Source organism: Neoarius graeffei, chromosome 4 (assembly GCF_027579695.1).
Source record: "Neoarius graeffei isolate fNeoGra1 chromosome 4, fNeoGra1.pri, whole genome shotgun sequence".
NCBI lineage: Eukaryota > Metazoa > Chordata > Actinopteri > Siluriformes > Ariidae > Neoarius > Neoarius graeffei.
In genome coordinates, this window is record NC_083572.1 from 80871903 (window position 1) to 80897739 (window position 25837).

Consider the following 25837-nt stretch of genomic DNA (forward strand, 5'->3'; position numbering starts at 1 on the left):
TACACGACCGTTTTCAAGGAGGAAATCTGCGTCTATGGAGCACTTGCATGTGACGTCACAGCCGATCCAGATTGTGACAGACGCCATCGTGTCGGTCAAACGCCATATTCCGCCTTCTACTTCTGGTTCTACTTCTGCTTTTACTTCTACCTTTTCTTCTGGAAAACCCTACTATATACAATTCTACTACAATGGCTGCGGCTACAAGCTCTCCCTACCTGTGCACGTTTATGTTTTTTGTGTGTATTTTTGCGTGTTGTTCATCTGTACCGGACTTCAGTATCCACTACAACCGTATGGACTTACTGGACATTGGTTTCCAGCAGAAAATGACGGTTTGTAGCGATTTCCATCGCATGCACAACATTCCGGATGAGAAAAAAAAAAAAACATTCCGGACCAGATAGTGAGACCAGCAGGGTCTCCGTGGATTGTTATCGGAAGCAAAGCGAAGGAGGCGGTGCCGGGAGCAAAAGCGAGGCTGCAGAGCCGGCCTGTTGACTAAGCTCAGAAAACAGCCACTCAAATCTCCACTGCCAAGCCTCTACCTCTCCAACGCCAGATCCATGTAAACAAGACGGACGATTTGGAATTACCTTATTCTATTCTATAATCGGCTGGTCAGTGCTATACTCAATACTTAAGTGACTTACCCATCCAGTGAGGATCATTTTCTTGTTTACAAGATGCCACATCTGAGTCGCTGACAAATCCTGAATTTCTGTAAAGATAACTGTGCAGAGATTTATAAGCACGCAGTGCTTCACCACTGAACAGCGAGGTAAAGTTAATGAGGTAATTATACACGTCTGGGTATTCCGCTGGCAGTTCAAAATCCGGTCGTGAAAACTCCGTCCGGAAAGCCATAAGGGTCACAAATCTGTAGATCGTTTATTTTAGACATATATCTAGTTATCTGTTCATTAGAAAAATGAGCCGTGTAGTCCGTCGGTTGAAATTGATCCATTCTGTACACGAGTGCAGCAGTATTCAGCGGTGTTTTTGACCGACAAGATGGCGGTTGTGTACTTTCCGGTCACGTGACTGCAAGATCTCTATACGGTGACGCATAAATGTGTGGAATTCAATTGGATGTGCATGCCAGGCGGCTAGGTGGTACTGTGAAAGACCTCCGCTATGTCTGCACGCATGCGCAACGTCTTCCGTCTTGTCTGATCTGCACATCTGCGCCGCGAAAACTTTGACTACTCTGGTTATGGTAAGTAAGAAAGTAAGTAAAAAAGTAAGAGCATACTATACCCGCCTCTGTTCATTAACGGTATATGTGCAGATTCGGTATAGATGTTCGAAGGACTCCTGGACGTTTATTAAAGCTGCCAGAGCAGCTTGAAGGTCCGTTGGATCGATGTAATCAGACATGCTCTTACTTTTTTACTTACTTTCTTACTTCCCGGGCTGGCATGTACAGTATATGACATATGTATGACGTAAACGCGTACCCGACGTGAGCAGATCCGAGCAGAGTTTCGCGTATTGGGTAGTTTAGACAGATATGCAACGGGGGCTGTTTTTAACTTATCCACTCTGGAAGGTGTTTTCAATTTTTTCCATTTTTCAGCCTCGGAAACGCCGTCCCCATGTAGACGAAAGGCACTTCCGATAAAATATTTAGTCGTTTTTACCCGACAGCGTCCTCGTGTAAACGGGCCCTTAAATCCTGAATTTAAATCCGCTGATTTTGATCTCGCATATCCTCCTAGTATTTATCTGTTATGACAAAGTTAATATTTCCTCAGCTTGAAGTACCCCACAAACACCATCTCATGATCGAACATTACATTACATTACAGGCATTTAGCAGACGCACTTATCCAGAGCGACGTACAACATACCCGGAGCAGGTGGGGATTAAGTGCCTTGCTCCAGGGCACTTCAGCCATTCCTGCTGATCCAGGGAGTCGAACCAGCCACCTTTTTGGTTCCAAAGCCGCCTCTCTAACCATTTTAGACCATGGGTGGAACAACAAAACCTGCTACCAGCTAAATGTGCTCTCTGGTACTTAATGAGAGCTACCCATTTAAGATCTTTGCTTCATCTTATTTGCACTGAACTGGTGATTCCAATGCCTTTGGCCTTCACCTTGTTTCCACTATATTAAAAGGAAAACGGGATTATAAAGAGTTTTGCTCCTATTTTACTTCCCATGCATTGATCCAAATGACATGCCCAGAAATCATTAAGGTAGAGAAAGCAAAAGTGTTTGATTTTCTTTTGGGTTTTATTTTTCCCCCTTAGAGTTCAAAGAATGCAATATTATACCCTGTCCACACTAGGGATTTTGTATCGATACGATACTACTTTCATACTGCAACACCTGTCCACACTAGCAACTATACCGGTACTGTAGCGGTATAACTGTATCGGTACGAAACCCACAAATGTATGGGTTTCATACCGGTACAGTATTGGTACTGTAGCGGTTCTGTATCGATACAAATATAATGCACAAGCGCAATGAACCATTCCTACGTCTTCCGGTTATTCATACAATACAATACACACGTGCTTTCCAGCTGTAAATAAAATGTCAAAATGGCTCAAAACGACCGTGGAGCTACATGGAGCGAAGACGAAGTTATGCATTTGTTGGAGCTTTGGGGAGACGAGCGATGCCAGGAACAGTTGAGGGGTACACGTCGAAATATCGACGTGTACAGACAACTGTCGAGTGATCTTCCTTCTCAACTGCCTCGCGCGTTTTATACGATTCGACTGAATAAATGACCACCAGAAATACAGACTGTACATTGACAACAAAAAGCGCACACACACGTTGTTTCATCCACCATATTCTCGGAAGGAAGTTACTCGGTAACCACGGAAACATTTCACGCACGCGCATTTCAACTACCGTGAAAGAAAACTGCAAACATTTCTCGCTAGTGTGGACAGATGCACTAAACTGTACCGGCATACTTTGTATCGATACAGTTATACCACTATCGTACCGGTATATGTGTGAACACAGCTTTAAAGGTGCAACGTGTAAGATTTCTTTTCCTACCACAACAATATTCTTGATTCTGATTGGTCAGACGGTGTTGATGATAAATTTTCTGGAACAGCAGCTGAGACACTATTTGTGGCTGCAAGACAAATCCCAGGTTTATATCCTCATCGAATACATTTATTGTTTCTATAGTATAACGTACACAGGGACTTATGTGGCAGATGCGCCATTTAAATTAATGTTAGTGTGAAATTGTTATGGTGAAGTTTTCTGTGAATCGAGGTCTTTTTAATTTTTTTTAAATAGCATTTATGGAAAAAGTGTCCGTGACATTTCAAAAACATTCTAAATCTCGGGTAAAGCTGTTCCTGATACAAGAAATGCCGCTTTTCCACTACAAACGCGGCTGAGTCGGGCTGAGCCGTGCCGTGCTGAGTCGGGCTGAGCGGGGCTGTTGGAGTTGCATTTCGACTACAACCGCGCTGAACCGTGCTGGCTGGAAGTGGGTGGACACATTGGGTGGAGTTAGCGAAAGTGGGTGGACGTCAGGTGATGTCGTTAAGCAGCGCAAACAGTGACATCAGTGATCTTTTAAGCGGTAGTCTCACGACCCGGATAGTAAACAATAAACATGGAGGACATGGAGTCATTCGTGTTGCTGGTCTTGGTGCTGTGGCTTGTTGTCACCGACAACGCGGACAGATACTGGCAAGAGCGTATAGATGAGGCGAGGCGCATAAGGCTTCAGAAATTCTCGTAATTCGTAATTCTTCTTCTTCCGGGTTTGCGGTGTTTACAGATCCCAGCGCGCTCGCGGGGCGTGTGTGGGCATGTGAGGACACTCCTCCTCACCAATCAGTGCACAGGGGAGTGTCTGCTCACACCCCCAGCCTCACTCGGCACGGCTTGGCTCGCTTCAGCCCCACTCCAAAACGGTGCGAGTTTTAGGGGCTAAGCAGGGCTGAAGCGAGCTGAGTCGTGCTGGTTTTTGGTAGTTGAAACGCGAGCCGTGTCGGGCTGAAATGAGCTGAAGTGAGCTGAAAAAGGGTAGTGGAAAAGGGCCAATAGTCTTCCTGATTTTTCTCAGTAACATGGCAAGCTGGGTGGCACGGTGGTGTAGTGGTTAGCGCTGTGGCCTCACAGCAAGAAGGTCCTGGGTTCGAGCCCCGTGGCCGGCGAGGGCCTTTCTGTGTGGAGTTTGCATGTTCTCCCCGTGTCCGCGTGGGTTTCCTCCGGGTGCTCCGGTTTCCCCCACAGTCCAAAGACATGCAGGTTAGGTTAACTGGTGACTCTAAATTGACCGTAGGTGTGAATGTGAGTGTGAATGGTTGTCTGTGTCTCTGTGTCAGCCCTGTGATGACCTGGCGACTTGTCCACCCCGCCTTTCGCCCGTAGTCAGCTGGGATAGGCTCCAGCTTGCCTGCGACCCTGTAGAACAGGATAAAGCGGCTAGAGATAATGAGATGAGATGAGAACATGGCAAGCTGTGGGGAAAAATAAAGATAAAAATTGAAGCTCATGCTGCTATAATGCAGGTGATATCAGAAACTAGTTTTGCAGATATTCCACAAAATTAAATGCAACTCTAAATGGATAAAAGTTATGTTATTGTTTTCCAATAAATAATAAATTCTAATAAAACTAATTAGACAAAATTTGTGATATAAGATCAATAAAAAGTGCAATCAAACACTTTGGGACATGCTGTTATAAGACAGTAGTTAACTCTCTGCTTTGCTTTGGACTGCATTACCCAAGTCTGTTGTTGATCATTTTCCAATTCCAACACATCACAAAATGTTTTATTCATCACTTAAATCAGTGAGGATGTAAAATGCTGGAATATGTGGTGGATCTGGGTTGCTTGGAGGCACTACGGAAATCCTATAAAAAAAAAAAATATATATATATATATATATATATATATATATATATATATATATGGTATAATATTTAGAATTTTTATAATGGTATAAAGAGCTGAGAGTATAGTACAAACCCTGAGAGCTGTGCGAACAGAGTGCAGAGGAAATCATTATAATTTGGACCGGTTGTTTAGAGTGAAATGTGTGGTTTTTGGACTCTTCCTTGAATAGTTTTCTACTTGACAGCCGCAACTCCCAGATGAATCTTTATGGTAGAGAAAGGTGCAGGGTATTTCAAATTTTAGTTCTTAAACAACTTGCAAATATGGTGAAATTTATTTATTTATAGATTGATTTGATTTACTTTATTGATCCCAAGCTGGGAAATTGCTTTGTTGCAGCAGCAAGTTTTCAGACATGCGAAAAGAAAGATACACTGTACAACATAAATAGAACTTAAAAAGTCCCAAGCCATCTATACGATATACAGATAAAATGTAATGATAAAAATATATCTACCGGTATGTATGTGCTTCGTACATGTGAATGTTCATTGGGCGGCATGGTGGCGTAAGTGATAGGACTGTCACCTCACAGCAAGAAGGTTCTGGGTTCAAGCCCAGCAGCCGATGGAGGCCTTTCTGTGTGGAGTTTGCATGTTCTACCTGTGTCTGCGTGGGTTTCCCCCACAGTCCAAAGACATGCAGTTAGTTTACGTTAACATGGCATGGCCTTAGGCTGAAGTGCCCAAGAGTGGCAGCGTGCACGTACGGAGCCGCTTTGTTCTCCTATGATGAACTAAAATTCCGTTGTACATTTGTGCAGTGACCGTAAAGGCATTCCATTCTATTAATAGTGCTAAAAACAAGAATTGTGATAAATGAAGATAAAAACTGTGCAAAAGTGGCAGCATTGAATGGATGATAAATAAAAACATCCATCCATCCATTATCTGTAGCCACTTATCCTGTTCTACAGGATCACAGGCAAGCTGGAGTCTATCCCAGCTGACTACGGGCGAGAGGCGGGGTACACCCTGGACAAGTCGCCAGGTTATCGCAGGGCTGACACAGAGACACAGACAACCATTCACACCTATGGTCAATTTAGAGCCACCCATTAGCCTATCCTGCATGTCTTTGGGGGAAACCGAAGCACCCGGAGGAAACCCACGCAGACATGGGGAGAACATGCAAACTCCACACAGAAAGGCCCTTGCCGGCCACTGGGCTCGAACCCAGGACTTTCTTGCTGTGACGCGACAGTGCTAACCACTACACCACCGTGCCGCCCATAAATAAAAGCAAATAAACTAATGGTGTAAAGTGACTAATGACACTAAACAAATAAGCTCTGACTGTGCAAAAGTTGCAGGAAGACCAGGGTTATAATCAGGACTATACAGCAGAGAGGTCAGTGCTCTCTCTGTCAGACAGAGGCGAGTTGTTATACAGGATGATGGCTCGAGGCAGGAAAGACTTCCTGTAGCATCCCAATGACGGCGTCTGCTGGAGAAGGTACTCCGCTGTCTATCCAGTGTGTGGTGGAGAGGGTGGTCAGGATTGTCCATGATGGATAACAGTTTGTTCAGAGTCCTCCTCTCCACCACAGCCTCGAAACTGGGGGGAAAAATACAAAATAAAATGGGTAGAAATGGGGGGGCGTGAAGTATTTTTAAGCATTTTGGGACCGTTTGTGTTCAGAGTCAGGACAGAGCAGGAGTTCAGAAGATTGACGTAACACGATTCAAATGTCCTCATGGGCCGCAATATCCCCAGTACGTTTGTTTAAAACCTTTTTGAATTCGTAAGACATTTAATATGACTAAACATGGAGGTCGAATGTGCCTACAGTGGTGCTTGAAAGTTTGTGAACCCTTTAGAATTTTCTATATTTCTGCATAAATATGACCTAAAACATCATCAGATTTTCACACAAGTCCTAAAAGTAGATAAAGGGAACCCAGTTAAACAAATGAGACAAAAATATTACACTTGGTCATTTATTTATTGAGGAAAATGATCCAATATTACATATCTGTGAGTGGCAAAAGTATGTGAACCTCTAGGATTAGCAGTTAATTTGAAGGTGAAATTAGAGTCAGGTGTTTTCAATCAATGGGATGACAATCAGGTGTGAGTGGGCACCCTGTTTTATTTAAAGAACAGGGATCTATCAAAGTCTGATCTTCACAACACATGTTTGTGGAAGTGTATCATGGCATGAACAAAGGAGATTTCTGAGGACCTCAGAAAAAGCGTTGTTGATGCTCATCAGGCTGGAAAAGGTTACAAAACCATCTCTAAAGAGTTTGGACTCCACCAATCCACAGTCAGACAGATTGTGGACAAGTGGAGGGAATTCAAGACCATTGTTACCCTCCCCAGGAGTGGTCGACCAACAAAGATCACTCCAAGAGCAAGGTGTGTAATAGTCAGCGAGGTCACAAAGGACCCCAGGGTAACTTCTAAGCAACTGAAGGCCTCTCTCACATTGGCTAATGTTCATGAGTCCACCATCAGGAGAACACTGAACAACAATGGAGTGCATGGTAGGGTTACAAGGAGCTAGCCACTGCTCTCCAAAAGAACATTGCTGCTCGTCTGCAGTTTGCTAAAGATCACATGGACAAGCCAGAAGGCTATTGGAAAAATGTTTTGTGGACGGATGAGACCAAAATAGAACTTTTTAGTTTAAATGAGAAGCGTTATGTTTGGAGAAAGGAAAACACTGCATTTCAGCATAAGAACCTTCTCCCATCTGTGAAACATGGTGGTGATAGTATCATGGTTTGGGCCTGGTTTGCTGCATCTGGGCCAGGATGGCTTGCCATCACTGATGGAACAATGAATTCTGAATTATTCCAGCAGATTCTAAAGGAAAATGTCAGGACATCTGTCTGTGAACTGAATTTCAAGAGAAGGTGGGTCATGCAGCAAGACAACGACCCTAAGCACACAAACCGTTCTACCAAAAAATGGTTAAAGAAGAATAAAGGTAATGTTTTGGAATGGCCAAGTCAAAGTCCTGACCTTAATCCAATCGAAATGTTATGGAAGGTCCTGAAGCGAGCAGTTCATGTGAGGAAACCCACCAACATCCCAGAGTTGAAGCTGTTCTGTACGGAGGAACGGGCTAAAATTCCTCCAAGCCGGTGTGCAGGACTGATCAACAGTTACCGGAAACGTTTAGTTGCAGTTATTGCTGCACAAGGGGGTCACACCAGATACTGAAAGCAAAGGTTCACATACTTTTGCCACTCACAGATATGTAATATTGGATCATTGTCCTCAATAAATAAATGACCAAGTATAATATTTTTGTCTCATTTGTTTAACTGGGTTCTCTTTATCTACTTTTAGGACTTGTGTGAAAATCTGATGATGTTTTAGGTCATATTTATGCAGAAATATAGAAAATTCAAAAGGGTTCACAAACTTTCAAGCACCACTGTACATGTGGATATCATAGTATTTGGAATATGTGAGTATTCCATTTATTGGATTGAAATATTGTAGCCTGGCTTTTACCTCCTTTTTGTAAACGGTAAATTGTTCCTGCACGCATTTCTGGAGGTTGTTGGGATTTCATTGATGGATGCTTTAGGCTTTTATCCTTCCTACTCTGGTAATGGCTCTGTACTCTGCAGCTGCTATTTTTTTTCCTCCCCCCCCCCTTCCGTTGACCTGATCAGTGCTGAGTGTACTACAGTCTGTTTTTGTTGTCTGAAAATATTTAGATGGCCATTTTTTTGTGGCATGGTTTGAGTTGCATTCTGTAATTACGCTTGCAGATTGCTTGCTTGTAATGAGCAGGTTTTCAGCCTTCGTTCTGGAAATAGTCATACTGACTATAGCCACAGTCGTAGCTTGATTTTGATTCCTGTGTAGGATGTAATAGCTGACTGAATTCAAGACTACACCTCCTGTAGTGCTGGCTCTAAGAGCACTTTTGGTGGGGTTTACATTAGACCGTATCAGCGGATCATCAGATTAACGTTTTTAAAACGATTAGTGTGCACAGAGCAACGCCAATACACGATTCACCTGCACACAGCAACGCCAATACACGGATACGCTCGGCTCCGCAGGCATCCTGCGCTCCAAATCACTCCGCCCTGAACAGCGAGTGCCCCCTGGAGGGTGCGCACTCCGGCCCTGCGCAGCTCACACGGCGCGCGAGTGGAGTGCACAAGCAGTGATTCGGGACTGAGCCGCTGTGTGTGTGTGTGATCTCAGTGCATGTCGGGCATGCGCGTCACTTACCACTTGCAAGTGGAAGGATGGCAAGCCTAAAGATAATCATAACTACACAATGGGCAGTATTTGCATCAGTATTTGCAGTATTTTCATACTTTTATACTCTTTAATGAAAGGTGATACAAGGCGGAAGTCCGCGCCGTTTTTCAGCAGTCGCGTCACATGACCAACGCCAGCGAATCAGGAAGGTGGATGTCACAGTGACGTTGTCCAATGACGACGCCAGCTAGAGCTCAGCACAGCGTATCCGCGTATTCTCAGTGTTTACACAGCACCGGACCAGACACGATCTGGATTGAATACGTGGACGCTGGCGGATTCCCGTTTCCCGGCGTTTCCAGGCGTTTTAATGTAAACGGACAGTGCATCCGCGAAGAAAACGAGACAGATACGGTCTAATGTAAACTTGGGCTTTATTTACTCGTATGGCAGGGATTGACAAATGATCTGAGCAGAAGCAGGTTAAGGGCCTTGCTCCAGGACCCAACAGAGGCAACTTGGCAAGGCTGGGATTTGAGCTCGCAACCTTGTGATCAGTAGCCAAAAAAGCCCTGAGCACTGAACCACTATGACCTAAGAGTACTATGATGTTCAATGTGATGACCGTGTGTTACACATGCTGAGTGATATAAATAAGAGACATATTTCTAGCATTACTAATAAGCCAATATTCAGTTTGATACTTTTCTACACTGTACGTATGATATGATTTGAGAATTTTAGAACGGATCACCGGTGCATGAAGGATTGTTGATGTTTGGGGAATGTTGGTAAATACATGCTTTACATATGCAAATAGACATTTACCTGTAGGGACAGCAGAGAGAGAATTATGCAGGTGTAGACTTGTAACTAAAAGCTGCTAACTATGCACATCGCAAGCTGCTAAGTGTTAAACTATGATGATTATTTTCTGAGTAACTGCCCAAGTAGTCAAATACCATTCTAGCACCCAGATCAGGTACTACTTGAACTGGTATTCATTAAAGCAGTAGTCTGGCCTGAAGCACAAGTTACTTAAACAAAGCACATGCTTGGTGTTCAGGGAGAGCCTTCACTCTGCTAGACAAATGGTGTTGAAACTACACTGGGGAAAAACAAGATAGTAAAAAGAGGAAAAAAAGAAAAGAAAAAGGATCATTGAAGCTAACATGGCACCCACCCTGTTTTACACCAGGAATGGAGTCGCAACGAGTCGGCGTAATTAATTTATTATGGCATTTGTCACCACGGGGTTGCTCACTTCATTAACATCATACCTACCTCCATTACCCGAGCGAGGCTGAAGAGTTCATATTCATCCACCGCTGCCTCAAGCACGGGTTTAGCGATGTGTTTATATTGAGCTCGGTCACAGAGTTTGAAAGTTCACACACTCTCTTCTAAATCTTTATCTAATGGAATTTTTGTATATTAAAATAAAGATAATGTATGAATTATTGAGGCTTATAGGCCCACGTCCTCTCCCGTTAAGCTTTTTTGTAGGTGATCTTCATCGGGTAGATAAAATAAAAGTAGATGAGGTGCTGTGTGACTGATGGACAGAGGGGCTTTGTGCCATCTACCCAGGTTCCATCATTATCAATAACTTGTATTAACACGCCATTACATTCAGACTCCTGAGGATCCAGATTTTAGTGTAAAAGCACGTCTTTCCTTTTGGTATTAAGATGTGAGAGATGTCTTTTCTCAAACACCATTGTATTTTCTTTATACTTATTAGGGCTATAACAAAAATACAACGAATCTGACAAATCGGTAATTAAAGTAATTTGAAAAGGCTAAAATTAATTTATCAATACCTAAACCAACAGTCAAGTTTTTATAGCCCCAATTCCAAAAAAGTTGGGACACTGTGTAAAACAGAATGCGAAGATATGCAAATCACAGAAACCATATATTTAATTGAAAATGGTACAAACACAACATTAAAACTGCATGGCTCTGTAGTAAAAGAGTCCGGGTGTTAAACTGGCCTGCCTGCAGTCCAGACCTGTCTCCCATTTGAAACATTTGGTGCATTATGAAGCTCAAAATACAACAAAGCAGACCCTGAACTGTTGAGCAAATTAAATTGTATATCAGGCAAGAATGGGACAATGTTTCTCTTTCAAAACTCCAGCAGTTGGTCTCCTCAGTTCCCAAACGTTTACAGAATGCTGTTAAAAGTAGAGGTGATGCAATACAGTAGTAAACATGCCCCTGTCCCAGCTTTTTTGAAACATGTTGCTGACATCAAATTCAAAATGAGCATATATTTAAAGAAAGCAAAAACAATAATAAAACTTGAGTTTCAACATTTGATATGTCTTTTTGTACTTTTTCAATTAAATATAGGGTTTCCATGATTTTGCAACTTATCACATTCTGTTTTTATTTACAGTTTACACAGCATCCCAACTTTTTTTGGAACTGGGGTTGTGTATTTTGCTGTATTTAATTAGCTACATCCGACTAAAACAATAGAACAAAATCAAGAGCTTAAGTGGTCTGTAGTACTTTAGCCAAGCTTTAAAGATACCCCATAAAAAAATGGATAGTGAACTTGGTTGATTCTTAAGAGGGCTGATGCTACTTTGAAAAAAGATTTAAAAATACTTCTGAAGGTTACAGAGTCCTAGTACACTCAGGTACAATGACGGGACCAAAAGCAATTCCGAGTAGATTTCTGTCAGCAGGTGTGTGCAGATATGTACAATTCATTGAAGAATTAAAGACCACAGTGCAACTACTGTGATAGTTGTCTTTGGATCTTTTGTCTTTAAACACTGCCTATAATCCTCCAATCGGTCACCTAGAAAAGGACGGTTTCCCATCAAGGTTTCTTCATGTCTCAGGGAGTGTCTTTCTGTGCCACTGTTTTCTATTTGCCTGAATCATCTACATCAACATCTGGATTCTGGTAGAGCTGCTTTGTGGCAATGTGTATTGTTAAAATTGAATTGAAGCCTTAATCTGATACCACAGATGCCACAGGTGGGCAATTTTAAACCACCTTTTCTGGGCTTTGCTCTTTTTTGGATGAGCAATGAGATCTGTATAAAATTGGTCTGCTGAAGCTGTGTCTCTCAAAAGCAGCTGTCGCTCAGTTTTGGCTGCAAACAGCCGTATACCCTGTGCCTCAGGTGACAAGGGACGCCACCAAGTTCATTCAAAACTTGTCTCCATCACCAGACACTCCAGAGATCTTCGCTAGACTTTAACGCAGGTTCCAAATGTCCGAGACCATGTTCATAGTGGAGTCCCCCCCCCCCCCCCCCCAAGATGGCACTGGGGGTACAAGTTTTGTTTCCCACTAGTACTGCTTGACTTGATGCAGTACCAGGAAAAGGCCCATGATGACTGGTATCCTCCTCTGCTGCAGGCAGCTGCTCCTTCCTTAGATCTGCCTACATGCGCTGCCATCCCATAGCTTGCTGCTTTGGGAGTGCTCTCTTAGCCTTTGCAAGGCAGTGATGCGGTGGTTGTCAAATGCCAGGGCATGTCCCACTGTGGGACTGTGGAATGTCTTTGGGGACCACTGCATCTGTGAGATCTCTTGCCATGTTAGCTTGGGGCTGCAAGGCATCTGGCTACTATGTATGGCTGACCAGGACTTGGTAATGGAGACGTTGTGTCCTGCCAAGGGAAGACTTGGATATTCATGCTGCTTCACTGTTTGTAGCGGAAACAGTCTGTAAGCAAGACGATTGCAAACAGCTGGCCAGTAAGTACTCATTTAGCTAAACTACGACACTAGACACAACACTGCGTATTTAAAAATTTTTACACTTTCTCATGGGGGCTATGAGTGGCCTCCTCCTCGAGTATGGAAGGAATTACACCACTCTGTTTTTGCGATTTGTAAAATCTTTCAGATCTTTTATAGCATGCCAGTGCAGTATATTCTATCCTTTTCTGTGTGCAATGTTAGACACTCATTCCCATAAATACTCCCTGCCCAAATTGACATTCTCTTGGTAGGCTATGTGTTCCAGGCATGCCAGTGGGAGAGCAACTCAGAAAAGGTCAAGCCGTGCCATGGCAGCAGATAATTTGCCAATTCCCTCCCACTAGCTAGCGTGCCCCAATAACACAACAGCTACGAACTCAGGAGGGTCTGCTCCTTATGCTACATCACAGGGCAGCTTGGAGGAAAGCGCTAACTGCCTTCTTCTGCATACAATAGATTACAGGTGCCCACAAACAACTAGTGTCACTCTGATTTACAGGGGAGCATGGAAGAGTCTAGCCATGTCTTCCAGACAGGGTGGGTTTTGGTCTCTTGGACTCCTGCCCATGGATGGATTTGGCATCATCTGGATACTAACTTGCGATCACCTGGCGATAGGGTGAATGCTTTCCTGTTGCACCACTTCAGACCCTTTCTGAACAAGCCAAGCACTTCAGCTGGAGTATACAATACATGCAGCAACATTCCATCCCAAATTTTCTTTATATTACGAAATATAGTTTACATTGTCAGTATCTGCACTAATAAAGGTAATTGTTCTCCTCTTCTCCTTCATATGAAAGCACTTCATCCTGAGTGCCTAGGACATTTTTAAAAAATGCTTTGATTTGGTTTGATTGTGAGCTGGTCACTGGGATTCTCACTGTTGAACAAGTAATGCAAGAAAAATGTTTGCTGGATGGAAAATGGCAAAATAAAATACTACCTCTTAATACAGCAATGTCCTCTCATAGAATTGCCAAGCTCTATGCCAATCTAGTTATTTAAGTTATTCCACAAAATCGAGTCGTACATGAGCTGATAGCCAATGAGTTAGGTACATACCTGTCAACCCTCCCGTTTTTCCCGGGAAATCCCTTATTTTGACTTATTTCCCGCTGTCTTCCCGTTTTTTTATTTTCCCGAAAATATCCCGTATTTTCACAATATAAAAAAGTCGGTAGGTCCAGAATTCATGACACGCCTCTGACAGGAGTTTACAGCAGGAAGTCGGGCCATGAATTCACGTCCCCGCCCTCTCAGGCATCAGTAATTACAGAACTCCGTCCGGAGGCGAGGCTGAACAAGTGATTAGGTCCAGTGTTGCCAGATTGGGAGGTTTCCCGCCCAAGTTGGGCGGTTTCAAGTGCATTTTGGCGGGTTTTGAACATATTTTGGGCTGGAAAACGTCAGCAGTATCTGGCAACACTGATTAGGTCTGAGGTGAAGATGGCGATGCTAATAGCTAAGAAAAACATTAGCCTCTCTTTCTTTGATGATTTCAACAAGTGCGTGGCTGGAATGTTCCCAGACTCTTCCATCGCAAAGAAATTTTCCATGGGGAAAACAAAGCCTCCCAAATAATCAAAGGTAAGCTACACATGTTTACATTAAGTATGTCCTGGCTAAGACCTCATAAATAGCCTAGTGTAAACTAATTGGTGTCTTAACTGTTTTATCCACTCATTGTCTATTTTATTTTCTATCTGAAACTGACCCATTTTAAATCACTCTTGGTTTAATATCTTATATTACTCTTTATCTCTTTATTACTCTATCTATCTGTCTGTCTGTCTGTCTGTCTGTCTGTCTAGTGTTCCGAGGCCATTACTATGGTAAAACCATAATAAATTGCAGTGGAATTGAATTTATTGACTGGTTACATAATGACCTTTCCTATTTTAACATAAGATACGTATTTTAGCCCTTAATTTGGGAAATAACTGGTACCACTGAAAGCAAATAAAAATAAATGTATAGTTTATTTGCAAATGCACTCTATAAACCATAAGCATATTGAGTTTGGGTCTTGGCTATCACCAACATGCACCAGAGTACAGGAAATCACAAATACTAGATAGAAAATTGCCCCCCATTCAACTACACACCCACTTTTGGTGAAGGGTATGACTTTCCGAAATTTTCCTTTATTTTGAGTTAAAAATCTGGGAAATATCCCTTTTTTTCAAACCTCAAAGTTGACAGGTATGGTTACGTAGCGCCGAGTCGCAGTGGCGGCTGGTGAGGAAAAAGTCTTGGTGGGGCTGGTGTGCGCCAATAGAGTTCCCTGCCTAGTCCAGTATAAGCATTCAAATGAACAGTCAGAAAATGACAACAATTCCGCAATAATAATTTAATTTCCTTTTCAAAATCAGCAGTTTCACAGATAAAGTAAATTAACAATTTACAGCTATATTAGGCTCCATTTATGCTTTGGAAAGGAACGGTATCAAATACAATACTCAAGTTGTTGAGAGAAGTTTACCGCAAGGGTATGATTTCAGCTGAATCTATACAAATCAACTGTGTGTGTGTGTGTGTGTGCGAGAGAGAGAGTGTGTGTGTGTGTGTGTGTGTGTGTGTGTGTGTGTGTGTGTGTGTGTGTGTGTGTGTGTGTGTGAATGAGTGAGAGAGAGGGGGGAAGGTTTCTAAGGCGAGTGTGGGACTGAGTGATTGTATGAAAAGAGAGAGAGAGGTGGTGTGTGTGAGTGTGTGTCTGATTCTAAGGTGAGGTGTAAGATTTCTGTGTGAGAGAGTGACTATGAAATGAGGTGGGTGTGTGTGTGTGTGTGTGTGTGTGTGTGTGTGTGTGTGTGTGTGTGTGTGTGTTCTGAGCTAAGTGTATTTCTGTGAAACGAGAGAGAGAGGGGGGAGTGAAACAGTGTTGACACTCTTGTTGTGAATACAAACTATGACAAGAGAGATGTGATTGATTGATTATTGTCCAGTATGAACCAAAAGTCTAGTTTTGAACATCATCTCTAACCAGAGAGAGAGAGAGAGACAGAGAGAGCTACATTTTCTGTAGCAGGGGCGAAATTTCCAGCGCCCCAAAACCATTAAATTCGGTGATGCTGATTTGGCCAAATATTTATTATTTTTCCCTAGCAACCATACACGATTGGCTATTTCACTGAACTTCTTGGGCGCTCGTCAAAGCGCCCCAGAAGAGAAATGATCCGAGTCTGTCAGTGGAAATTCACTGTTGAATGAGAGTCAGTTGGTGGAAATGTTGTTTAAATAATTCAGATTGCATATAGGCACACACTATTAAGTAAAACTGACATTGATGATAAAATTTGTAAAAAAATATATAAATTTTTTTTTAATATACATTTTTTCCCCTCTACATCTGGGAGGGGGCGGCACGGTGGTGTAGTGGTTAGCGCTGTCGCCTCACAGCAAGAAGGTCCTGGGTTCGAGCCCCGTGGCCGGCGAGGGCCTTTCTGTGCGGAGTTTGCATGTTCTCACCGTGTCTGCGTGGGTTTCCTCCGGGTGCTCCGGTTTCCCCCACAGTCCAAAGACATGCAGGTTAGGTTAACTGGTGACTCTAAATTGACCGTAGGTGTGAATGTGAGTGTGAATGGTTGTCTGTGTCTATGTGTCAGCCCTGTGATGACCTGGCGACTTGTCCAGGGTGTACCCCGCCTTTCGCCTGTAGTCAGCTGGGATAGGCTCCAGCTTGCCTGCGACCCTGTAGAACAGGATAAAGCGGTTACAGATAATAAGATGAGATGAGACATCTGGGAGGGCGGCACCCGAGCACCCCCTATGGGCCAGCCGCCACTGCCGAGTCGGCTATAAGCCATGTATGACAATGTTGAGTGGAATAACTGTTTTATTCTATCCACATTCACTGGCTTTTGAGAAACGGAGCATTTTTATTCTTTGCAAATTTGATCAACCTTTCATACAAAACGTCTGGCAAAATAATTTCCGCTTAGAATGTAAACAAACCGGCAAAATGACAGTAGCAATTTGTGAAAAATGCTATAATAATAATTCTTGAAAGATTAAAAAAAGATGCGCTCTTACCATCAAATACTTTCATTCCATATTTTGTTGCCCTTTTTTTTTTTGTATTTTTTGGAGTTTTGTTTTTGAGTAGAGTTTTTATTCCGTCCTCAGTTGGTTCAGCACCATGTTCCGTCATTTTGTTTTTCTTTACTCACGGTATATGAGCTGATATCCTAGTAGTAGAGTAGCCAATCGGATTGCTCATATCCAGTGAATGTGGATAGAATAAAGTTAGTTATCCAACTTGGGCATTTTTGTGATGGCTCAGATTTGTTTTTGAGCTGAAAATTGCTGACTCAATAGCCCCTTTTACCCAGCCTGTTCAAGGCGGGGATGTTGCACTTTTGTTCCACCTTGCTGTTCTGTATGAAAGGTGTGAATTTTTTTTTTCTGCCTGTGAGCCAGAATGATTGGTAGTAACAGAGCTGGAAATCGATGTCTGTCTGTGTAAACGGGATGGCCGGTTTGGCAGGACAGCGGTGTGAAGGGTTTTTAACATTTGAGATTCAACATCTTTCTTTCTGAGACCAGTGCAAATTCAAATTCAGTCATCTCCATCTACTGTTTCTAAGGTCTGTGCACCTTTCTGCCTCATAATGCTCCCTACTTCTCTGCACTTTCTTCTCAACATATTTCTGATCCACAAATGTGTTGCTTGCATGAGTCTCTCCACTCCTCTCTTCCTCATTACCTTTCACTCTGGTTCTCTCTCTCTCTCTCTCTCTCTCTCTCTTTTTGCGAGGATGAGCATATTGCTGCGAGTCCTCTCATGGTGTTCAGTGCTGGATTTAGTATCATCCTCCAGTCCAGCGAGACTATTTTAGGAGATGACGGTCTTGGCCTGGCATAAACAAACTGATAGCAGGGTAATGTGGCTGCTTGTAATGAAGCTGTTTTGATTAGAGTAATGATGCACTCTGGCAGCTTTCTCAGCGGATATTAACCACCAAGCTGTTTACCAGACGCCCCCTCCTGCTACTGCTTGAGGGGAACAAAAAACAACACTTCAGTTTATTGGAGATGGAAGGCCTCTGGCCATGTGACACACTTACTGCCAGACTGAAAGTTATTGACCGATATATATATATTTTTTTTCTCTCCGAGTGATCATTCTTTATCAGATCTCAGGAGACTACACTGACGACACAAGTTCTAACTATTAAATTTATAAATAGCAGATAAATATTACATGCTATTTTTATTCTGTTTACAGCCTTGGTTAATGCTGGTTAGCAGTCATTCTGAGGGCATTGTAGTTACCAGCTTTTTCACAACTGACCAGCTGTTTGCTGGACATAGGAATAATATTGAGCTTGAAAACCTAGCAGTTGCAGTACACACTGGTACAAAACTATTATACATAGGCCTGTCATAATTACGGAAGCCGAGAGAGGCCCTTCATATAATCCTTTTTTTTTATTCACCTTGTTATCCCGAGATAATGACATAATTAATTCAGGATCTCGAGAAAACAACACAACTATCTCGAGAAAACAAAACCGTTATCCCGAGATAACGACATAATTAATTCAGGATCTTGAGAAAACAACACAACTAATTCGAGATCTCGAGAAAACAAAACCGTTATTTCGAGATCTCGATAAAACAAAACCGTTATTTTGAGATCTCGAGAAAACAAAACAATTATTCCGAGATCTCGAGTAAACAGCTGAGAAATGGTTCATTCAGGTGTGCCAAGAGACTTGTGATATGCTGACTTTGGGGCTATTTCTCATTCTGTGTAGACGCAACTTTGGCCATTAGAATGTCTGGAATAATCGATCACCTAATAAGGCAATATTTTGATCAGGGGTTGACACAGGGAGAGATTGCATTAAGTCTTTTAATAAGGGATCATTTCAAAATTAGTCCGCGGCACCTCCGCAGAAGACTGACCGGCTTCGTCTCTACCGGCGGAGATACAGTGATCCAGCTGAGATCATGAAATAATTGTTTTGTTTTCTCGAGATCTCGGAATAATTGTTTTGTTTTCTCAAGATCTCGAAATAACGGTTTTGTTTTCTCGAGATCTCGAAATAACGGTTTTGTTTTCTCAAGATCTCGAATTAATTGTGTTGTTTTCTCGAGATCCTGAATTAATTATGTCGTTATCTCGGGATAACAAGGTGAATAAAAAAAGATTATATGAAGGGCCTCTCGCGGCTTCCTTACATAATTATTACATAATCACAATTGTTTGAGCTGATTGGGATTAATTTTTCACCATTAAACGTGGTCTCTTAATTTTTTTCCATAGCTATATACAGTACTGTGCAAAAGTCTTAAGCACCCTATTTTTTTTTTCCATATAAACTTTGCTATAGAGTTCTATTTTATGACTTCTACGTTATCAAGGGACTTGGGGAAAGCCATGGAGTAATGGTTAGAGAAACAGCTTTTGGACCAAAAGGTTGCTGGTTCGATTCCCTGGACCCAGCTGGTTCTATTCCCTGGTTCGAACCCAGTCCGGCTGACATGCCCTTGAGCAAGGCGCCTAACCCCCAACTGCTCCGGCAAGTGCGCTGGTGTACTTTGTGTCTGATTAGCCAAAGAAAAACTGATGATGTGATTATCAGTTCAGGCAGGTAACCATAATAATAATAAAAAAAACAAACTCAGAATGAACATTTATTGAGTCAGTACAAAGACATTTTAGAGTTCCAAACTTTCATTTTCCAGCACAAAATTTAAATGTTGCAAGGACAACACTGAACACAGTTTCTTCCTTGAACCTCTGCACTATGCTTTTTTATTATTATTATTACATCATTATATCATTATTCCCAGTCCAAGGCCTTCCGTGAACCACTGGTTAGTACTTAAGCACATCAAAAAATGTGTTGTTGATGAGAGTTCATTCATAATGAGATGCATAGCATATTATTTTCTTTGCATACTTTTATCTACAGTACATGGTTTATTGATATGATGGTGAATATCTTAGTTGTGCATTTTAGTAATATGTTTATATACACGGTGGCCAAAAGTATGTGAACACTTGCCCATCATACCCATATGCGAGTCTTTCCCAAACCGTTGATCTAAAGTTGGAAGCACACAGTCCTCTAGAATGTCTTTGTTTGTTGCATCATTACAATTTCCCTTTGCTGAAACTAAGGGGCCCAAGCATGTTCCAGCATGACAATGCCCCTGTGCACAAAGCAAGCTCCATGAAGACATGGTTGAAAAGGTTTGTGTGGAAAAACTTGAGTGTCCTGCACCTTAACCCTATGGAACACTTTTTGGGATGAACTGGAATGAACTGGGGCCCAGGCCTCCTCACCCTACATCAGTGCCTGACCTCTTTAATGCTCTTGTGGCTGCATGAGCCACAGCAAATCCCCACAGCCATGCTCCAAAATCTGGTGGAAAGCCTTCCCAGATGAGCGGAGCTTATTATAGCAGCAAAGGGGGAATACATCTGGAATAGGATGTTCAACGAGCACATGTAGGTGTGATGATCAGGTGTCCACAAATTTTTGCCCATATAGTTTATTTGGGTTATTTTTTGAGTCCCCTACACCGTTTTCCTTCATTCGTAGTCTCATATATCCATACACACAATTGCATTCATTTTTGTTAGTATAGTGCTGAATGTAACTGATGCAGGGCCTGTTATCCCCCGCTGGCCGAAAGGCCCGAAGGGGGATTATGTCGTAGCGATGTCCATCCGTCTGTCTATCCCTCCCAGGAAGGGTACTCACCTTCTGAAATCAACTCCTCTCTCAATTTTTGGAGGAATTTCACGAAACTTGGCAGGATTCTTTGGCATATGTCGGTACTACGCAGATTGTAATTTCGTTTAATTCGGTCACATTTTACCAGAGTTACAGCCCTTGATTTAACAAAATTATAATTTGACAATTTCATAATTGTGTGTTTTTCCTTCTGAAATCAATTCCTCGCACAATTTTTGGAGGAATTTCACAAAACTTGGCAAAAGGCATTGTTATATGTCGGTCGTACGCATATTGTAATTTCGTTAAATTCGGTCACATTTTACGAGAGTTGTGGCCCTTGATTAACAACCTTGTACTTTCACAATTTCATGAAGGTGTGCTCGCCTTCTGACATCAACTCCTCTCACAATTTTTGGATGAATTTCTCGAAGCTTGGCAAAAGGCCTTGTTGTATGATGGTAATACGCATATTGCGATTTAATTTCGTTTGTGAAAATTTTACCAGAGTTTTGACCCTTGATTTAAATAACTTGTACTTTTGACAATTTCATGAGGGTGTACGTTCTTCTGAAATCAACTCCTCTCACAATTTGTGGAGGAATTTTGCGAAACTTGGCAGAAGGCTTTGTTATGACAGTTACATGCATATTGAAATTTTGTTTAATTTGGGCAAACTTTACCACAGTTATGCCCTTGATTATTAACAAACTTGTACTTTGGCAATTTCATCAAGGTGTGCTGGCTTTCTGAAATCAACTTCCCTCACAATTTTTATCCCTCGCTGGCTGAAAGGCCCGAAGGGGGATTATGTCGTGGCGATATCCGTCCATCTGTCCTGGGAAGGGTACTCGCCTTCTGAAATCAACTATCACAATTTTTGGAGGAATTTTATGAAACTTGACAGGATTCTTTGTTATATGTCGGTAATACGCATATTGCAATTTTGTTCAATTCACTCGCATTTTACCAGGGTTGTGGCGTAGTTGCCAACGGGGGGGATATTATGCTCTCAGAGCACTCTTGTTTTCATTTATTTGATCTGGGATTTCAGTTGGTTTTATTTGTGCTGTAAAATGCAATGCTGATGTTGTGGAGTAGCTTCTAGAACCGGGAAACTGAAACATAAATATAGAAAATACAAATAATGTGGGTTTTTTTTTATATTGGTATTTTGCCTATTACAAATGCCAACTGTGAGGCTCATGACCCGCCAATGTGTAGGACAGAAAGTGAACATAAGTGGAACTGACTCTTCTAAACGCTTCAGGCTAACTGCAGATATATTTCACATTAAGCTTATAAATGCACTTTAGAAGCACTTGGGTTGTAAGTATGATTAACTTTCTAAATAACGTCAAAGCCAAGCTGCCAAACAGATTTCTAATCATGGTTACATTCAATTTGTTTGGGCAGTTAGGGTTGGCTTGGGGTTACTTTGCATTAGAAATGGTCTGTGGAAGCATATGTTGACCTGCCCACTTGCAGTCGCTGTCAGCTTCATAGTTACGCTCTCCTTCCACGCTCGAACAGACTCTATCTAAAGCTGTGGCACAGACGTATCTTCAAATCACAAATGTCCAGTTGTCAGTTGGTGTCAAGCTGAAATCATTAAAATCAAACAAAGTCAAAAGGCAATGCTCACTATGATTGGTGTAGTGAAGAGCGACAAGCAAGGAACTTCTCCTGCCATTATTTTGACCTTCAATATTGATGATAATTTCAGAAGTTAATACGGCAGATCAAAAGATAAAGAAATTAGGCTCTCTGTTTTATCCATCGCTAGCGCATACGGTCCTCCTTTCAGATAAGCGTTCAGTTCCTACTGAGATAACACCTTCAAGTTAAATGCATGCTAGTTAACGCCACTCACGATGGCTATGAAGATGCACACTTACACAGCTGGAACGTCTCGCATGGCTCGGCTTCAGATGATATTGCCTCCTTTAATGTGGCATAAGAGATGAAACACTCCTAAAGATGATTTTCTCTTTAGTTTGCGATTGAACTGATTTCATCCACAAGGTTGCTTATTCTGGAAGTCATTAATTTGTTTCAATCCTCAAATAATGATGCATGCTGATAAATAAGTTGTACTTTGTAGAATAGCTTCAGTCATGAAATCACTAGATCTTTACCACCTTTTGCAAAGTCTAAACATCTGACATTAACGTGGCGTTTTAGATAACTGGAGTAATAGACGTTTTATGTGAAGATGGGATGAATTTATAATCCAACCCAAAATATTTATTCTTTACTGTATACAGTGTTGTAAAAAAAAAGTCACAGGCAGATTGAAAGACATGCGGTAAAGCAAAGATCCCTTTGAAAAGACTGAAATTAAACATTTTCTACAATAAATAATCAATCAATCAGTCAATCCCCTAGAAGATCTATAAGGATCTTCAAGTCATGGCTGGGAATGTTGTTGAAGGTGTCTTGCAGCTGTTCGCAGAATCCGTCTTTCTCATCCTCATCATCATCATCAGTTTCGCTGGAGCATATACTTGGATGATGGTTGTCTTCACATGGCTTGACTGAAAACGCGCTGTAATTATGCGATTGCTAACTGGTTTCCATCCAACGAGCGTGCTAGAGGCCTCTCTGTCCAGCACCATGCCGACTCCACGGCAGTGTTGATCTTCGTGACCTGAATAGAGTATGGTCCTGCCATTGTTGCATAACTTCCCACTGCCTGTCCACCTCATCTCACTGACTCCCAGAATGTTTAGCTCAGGCCTGGGCATTTTACGGCCCGCGGGCCGCATCCGGCCCTTTGGTTCATTCTGACCGGCCCGCGTAAGGTTACAAAATAAACATATTTTCTAATTTTACCTCATGCATGGACTGAATATGCATTGCTTTTATTTTGAAGTTGTGTTCAATAAAAACGCAATGCGCGCGACATGAACATGACATGAAATCCCACGAAACCTAATCCCGCGATAACTACTTCCCTAATTTGTCCAGACCAACCACAAACTTGTACGTCATCCTTCAAATGGTCCAGCCAATCACATAGTGTGACATCACCAGCAGGCGCCGGAGCCCGAGCCGATCTCCAGCAAAAAACACCAAATGAGATGATTAAACTACAAATGTGGGCATTGTTATAATATGATGTATCTTGCTTGATATTTGGAGTAGAAAGACAATATTGTGATGTCTTTATTGTGTTTTGGGGTGAATGTGACTGAAAAAAAATGGTACAAATGTTCACATTTTGTTAACTATTGTTTTGGGGAATTTGATTGAATAAATGACATTTTTTGTAAGGCAACCTTGTTTTTTCCATACTCTTACCAGTCTTAGCAGCTTGCAAAAACAATGTTATTTATTGCTTTATATAAAGAAATACAATTAATATTATGCAGAATTTAGTTCAGCCTTTTGGTCCGGCCCTCCACAAAATTTTCTGTTTCTCATGTGGCCCCATGGAAAAAATAATTGCCCACCCCTGGTCTAGCTGGTACTCATCAAATTCCCTAAGCAATTGCGCCATCTTCCCACTTTGGTATAGAGTTTGCACATTAATCCCTTAGTCCAGTAAACCACAATAAATGAAACAAAGTCAGTATTTGGTGTAAGAGCCCTTCCCGCTAAAATGCATCATTAGTCCTGAAGTACAAGTTAAGTTTAAGATATGACAAGATTCTGTTTATTGTTATTGCACAGGAATTTTGTTTATTGTTATTGCACAGGAAATTTACTTGAGCAGCAATCTGGCTAGCAGACAGTTAAATCATAATGCCACATATAAAATACAAATGCAATATATAATACTAAACTCTAAAAGGGTTCTTGGTAGAGTGTATACCTCCGCCAAGCCGCATATCTGGATTTGCATCAAAACCTTCTCAATTGTTCCTTGGCCCATGGCTCACCTTTCCTCAAAGTTTCATCAAAATCTGTTCACTACTTTTCAGAGCTGGACTGTAACGAAGTACATTTACTTGAGTACTCTACTTGAGTACACTTTTTGAGTATCTATACTTTTTTTGGAAACTTATGACTAACTTCACTACATTTGAAAGGCAAATATCATACTTTTCACTCCACTACATTTGTGTCAAGGTCCTCGTTACTAGGAAGCAGCTTTGAAAGTGGATGTTTTTTCTTTTCTTTTCTAAACCGTGATTGGTTTTTTTCGCAGGGGATGCTGAGACAGCCGATCAGTAATCACTAGGGTACGTCACGTCCGCAGACTATAAAATCAAGATCAATTATTTCTCAGCAACATTATTTAACACGATCAGTTGAATGGCAGAATGGAAGGATTCGGTTCTTCTGGGGAATGCACACGCACCCATGGCCATACCTAGAAGCCATGTTTCGGTTTTCTGAAAGGATTAAAGATTCATTTTGTTTTAAATGTTTGCTTTGTTTGCCGAAAACGAACCACATCACGGCCTACAAAAACTCACTGTCCAACCTGCGGGAGCATATTGAGGTCTGTAAATGTTTTATTCCAAAAGAAAGCTTGCAACGATGTTGTCTGTGCTTTTAGAGCTAGGGAGAACATTGCAATAGCCATGCAGTCTGGTTAGTTAAATGACTTTCTATGGATTTGCGCACCAAGTTGCCATCGCCTTGTCCACGGCTAACGTTAACACATAGCTAGTTAACTTGGACACTGTTAGCATGTAAAAATGGAATTATGCTAACATGAATGTTATCTGAAGTGCTTTCAGAAATGTTTTAGCATAATCTTGCCAAATAAACAGAATGTAGAAATTTTCTAGTAGCGTTAGCTACCCAATATGATTTAGAGTTTGAAAAGAGTTTGCTAGCATGTCAGGTGGAGTTTCACTGACTAGCTAGCTTAACGTTAAACCACCATGATGGCACAGCATGCGTTCATTTTGTGAATTCACATTTCTGTCTTTGGTAACAGCATTAGGTTTTGTAAGCGTTGTGGCAATAATACAACAATGCGTTGACCAGAAAATGTACTTTTAATGCTTAAGTATTTTTAAAAGCAAGTACTTAAGTAAAAATTTGACTGTACAACTTTCACTTGTATCAGAGTAACATTTGATCAGTGGGATCTGTACTTTGACTTCAGTAATGAAGTTGGGTATTTTGTTCACCTCTGCTACTTTTTAAGTTATATTGGGAACAGACAAACAAAATCCTGGCTCCACATAACTATCTGGATTACATATCCAGATTTGCATCAAAATCTAATCAGTTGTTCCTTGGCCTATGGCCCACCTTTCCTCCAAATTTCATCAACAGTTGTTCACTACTTTTTGAGTTACATTGGGAACAGACAAACAAATAAACAGCCTTCTCCAACAACGTTGGTGGAAGTAATAATAAGAAAAGGTCAACA

At 41.7% G+C, this 25837-nt stretch overlaps 1 protein-coding gene across 4 annotated transcripts in view; it reads left to right on the forward strand.

The window, feature by feature from the left end:
* Positions 1-25837, forward strand: part of lpp (LIM domain containing preferred translocation partner in lipoma) — a 492132-nt gene that overhangs the window by 132711 nt on the left and 333584 nt on the right. The window lies entirely within an intron of this gene.